A 4,452-nucleotide genomic window follows, 5' to 3' on the forward strand; every position below is an offset into this window, starting at 1 on the left:
TATACACCTGGGAATTCTGATCATTCACATGAACTTATAGGCCCATTGTCTGCCAACCCTATATATGATCTTGTCAAAAATACTTCTTGAGTACAGGTACTTAATATGTACAATATACTGAGCTAACCATGGAGCGGAAACATGACTAAGGGCCAGGTGTTGTGCTTAAGTAGCCAACAGACAAGAAAAAGGATGATGGACTCTTATGGTTGTGAGGGACCTCAAACTTGTGTATGCAAGAAATTTTTTTTTGTTTTAAATTTGTATAATTGAAAACTCCAGGGCTGAGGCTAAGTTTTCACACGGCATGGTGAAGCCCCAAAAAATGTGACTAGGCCTAAGATCTTTTGTATTTCAGCTGTGTGTCCTGCAGCAGATCTAGTTTTATCTCCTTCCAATTCAGTGACTTTTCTGGTCCCTGAAGAAAAGCTGGGGGTAGTATTCAGACTGAGCAATGTTGTCTTAATTTGTATGATGTGCACATCCCAGAACCCATCACTATGGCTGGGGACTGGATACAATGATGGCCAAGACTGGGGTCCTCTGCTCCTTCCTTGGCCATATCCTATTCCAACGGATTGAGATGGTTGGGGATTGGGTTCAAACAAAAATGGAGGATTTTTATCACATGCAGAATAACCAGAATATATATTTTCACTACAGTAGTTAAGGCAAGTACAAAAATAAATATATTAGGATAATAAAATACAAAGTACTGTGTGGGTGGAAGGGGAGGATCAAAGGAGAAAGAAATCTTATGTTGGTGAGTTGGAAAAACCTTGGGAGAGGGACCTCCAGAACTGATGGGAATTGGTAGAAATGTAGAAAGACATTTCAGACAGAGAGAGGTAAATGGGAGCCAGCTGGGGGAAGAATACAAAGATTGTAGGATAGGTGTTTCTGGGAACGTAGGCATCAGTGAGGAGTTCCTAGGTGGTACAGATGGATAAGTACTCAACTACTAACCAAAATATTGGCAGTTTGAGGCCTCTCAGAGGTACCTCAGAAGAAAAGCTTGATGGTCTGCTTGAGAAAGGTTGCAGCCTTCAAAACCCTACGAAGCTCACTTTACAGTGCACACCTGGGATTGCCATGTGTCAGAGTCAACTTGATGGTAATTTTTTTCTTCTTCCCCTGGTTTAACAGTTGTAATGGTGGGAAAGGCATTTGGGATCATGTTGGAAAGGGGTCAAATGCTGGGATAAGATATTTAATTTAGTGGGCAGTATGGAGTTAATAAGAACCCTTGTTGTGCAGCCGTTAAAACAATCATCTGCTTAACCAAAAGGTTGGCAGTTTGAACACGTTAGTTGCTCTGCTGAGGAAAAATAAGACAGTTTGCTTCCATAAAGATTGCAGCCTTGGAAACCCTATGGGGCAGTTGTAGTTTGGTTTATACGGTTGCTATGAGTCAGAATTAGCTTGACCGCAGTGATATTGATTTATGGAGTCACTGCAGTGTTTCTCAGCATGGGCATGAATTGAGCTGTGGCTAAGCATGACTAGAGGGAGTTTTCAGGATGCATTGATGTAGGGAGACCAGTTAAGAGGCTATCATAATCCTCTAGGCAAGATGATGATAGCAGGAATGGAAAGGCAGGGTGAGAAGGAGAAGAAAATACAGGATGGGCAGAAGGAGTCAAAGATGACTCAAAGTTCTGAGGCAGGATTCTAGTCATAGATATAAAGAAATACAAAGAAGGACCTGTTGGAGGGAGGAAAAGAGATCCCAAGCTTTTCCTTGAAATTACTGAGTACTGTGTTAATATTGTGTAATGTGCTTAGTTAAGCATTGAATGGGGACTCAAGCTAATGGTACAGAATGAATAACTTACGGCTCAGTGACCCAGGTATTCTCAGATGCAGTCTGGGAAGTGCATTGGGCAGTTTTGATTGTGACTGAGGGGCTAATGGAATTTATTGGTCTGGGGCCTAGAATGCATAGGTCCTGCAGTACTTAAGACTTCCCTGCACAAATGCCAGCCGCACTTCCTGCTGAGAAGATTGAAAGCTCTTCGTTGATGGTAGCCTCAAGGACCATGGCAGCAAAAGAGCATGTGATCTTTCTTTCTGGCAAGCGTAAACTCTTACTCCCTTGTTACTTTTATGTCTGTAATGGAGTGAAGAATATTATGCCAAGGACTGCAGATACTTTTGGAATTTACAGATAGGAAATTTTCTTTTGGGAGAGAGGGGGTCTTGTATGACTGAGATGGAGCTAGAAGTGATGTGAAAGTCCCTGGGTTTGCTTCCTTTTTCTGCCACTGACTTGCATGTGGTGATAGTGGTCAGTTTTCTGCACTGTTGCTATTTAGATATTACATTGTTGTTGTTGTTGTTATGTGCTGTCGAGTTGGACCCGACTCATAGTGACCCTTCCTTGGGTTTCCTAGGCAGTATCACTAGAAGTAGATTGCCCTGTCTTCTTTCTGAGGAGTGGCTGGTGAGTTTGAACCGCCAGCCTTCTGGTTAGCAGTTAAGTGCCTTAGGCACTAGGCTACCAGAGCTAGATAGGAAAAGTAATTACTGTAGCCTTCTCTTTTCCCTAGCCTTGACTGCCGCCTTTTCTTACAGTTGCTGTAGGAAAATTCATGTAAGTAAGATGGATTGACACAGTAGCTCAAACAATGGACTCAAACATACTAAGATCACGAAAATGGTGCAGGGCCAGGCAGCATTTCCTTCTGTTTTACTTAAGATTGTCATGAGTCAGAGTTGACTCAATGGCAGCTAACAACTGTAGAAACAAAACCAATTTCCTAGTGGTGTGAGGCTCTTCAATATTGTGGCCAATTCTTATTTGAGGCTGAATTTTGTGCCCTGTTTTTTAGCCCTGACCATGACTATGACTTCACATTAGGTAGTGCTCAAACAGGTGCCCTAATGGGGTTTGACCCTTCCTTATCTTGGGATGAAATCAAATCATCATCAAGTTTGTTGCAAGATGATCCCTCTTTACCTACCACATTTAGAGGTTGTCTTTACCCTAGCCTTGACTGCTGCCAGTTCTTACAGTTGCCGTCAGTGAGTTTCTATTTAGGGAAACCAGCATAGAATTTCCCATCAGTTAAGTGGAGATGAAGGCAGCTTTCTAGAGTTCTAGGCAAACCTGTTTGCAATTGCAGAGCTGAGTTGCTTCTCCTGGTATCAGTTGGAGTCTCTTCTGGTTCTTTTGACATATCTTTTTCTGATACTTTCCCTTCTGAAAATGTTTATGGGGATTAGGTAAACAAAAATTGTCAAATAAAGTTAAATAAATAATGGTAACAACAGCAGCAGTCTTTGGGAGTGTGAGTGGTTAACACACTTGGCTGCTAACCAAAAGGTTAGACCTTTGGATCCACTGAAAGGTTCTTGGAAGAAGGGCCTGGTAATGTACTTTTGGAAACCCAGCCATTGCTGTACCCTGTGGAGCACTGCTGTGACCACACAAGACCACCACGGGTTGGCGTTAACTCTACAGCAACTGGTTTAACAACAGTAATTATTCCCCTCATCATACCTTTGCACACATTCTGGTTATTGGATATAAACAGGCAAATGATCAAACTTATCTTAAAAAAGTATTCAGTCAAACAACAGTAACTGCAAAGTTAAAGCTACTGAGGGTGATGTAAAAATCTTCTTTTTACACTAATGAAAAGTAGGTTAAGTGATGACATTACATACTAGCAGCCAAGAGACATTACTTTGCAAATGTGTTCATTTTCATGAGAACCATTTTAAATTGCATGGGGATTGTACTGGAATTCTGCTCATCCCCCTTCATTCTGCCCTTCTGATCTCTACTTCTTCTTAGAACCTCTTTGTCGTGAAGCTACTCCTGACAGCAAAGACACTGGTTTCTCATTTTTCATTTGCTGCTGTTTCTGTACCTCACATTCTAGCATGTAAATGCCATTGAGATTTTGTCTCATGAATATAACTTGTGTCCTCTTTGAGGTGATCAGCATGTTCCTGTCATTTTATTCAGATTTCATTTTGAAGAAGTATGAAGCACTCATTCAGGTTTTTAGATGACAAGTGTTTGTAAAGAAAGGGAAAGCATTAAAGAAAAATCAATTAATAGCATGGAGTTGTATTAATTATGGCATTATTGAAAATGAGATTCCCTGGAACATTTGAAAGGTTACTGAGAGTAAATATATTCTGCATTCCATTTAGAGTTTTCCTCATGGAACACTTGAAATGTAAGAACTGTTCAGAGAGAAATGTTTTCTTTATTTTAAAAAGGATGAAAGATTTACTGCTAATGGTTTATTAAATTTTAACTGTAATAAGGATATTTAAATTGGGTGTGATTTATTATTTATTTATTTGAACATTTTATTGTGGTTTGAGTGAAAATTTACAGAGCAAATTAGTTTCCCATTCAACAATTTATACACATTTTGTTTCGTGATATTAGTTGCAATTCCGTTAGTGTGGCAGTACTCTTCTCACTTCCTCCCT

This window comes from Orycteropus afer, unplaced genomic scaffold (assembly GCF_000298275.1).
Source record: "Orycteropus afer afer isolate SDZICR_OR568_19922 unplaced genomic scaffold, OryAfe1.0 scaffold00374, whole genome shotgun sequence".
Classification (NCBI taxonomy): domain Eukaryota; kingdom Metazoa; phylum Chordata; class Mammalia; order Tubulidentata; family Orycteropodidae; genus Orycteropus; species Orycteropus afer.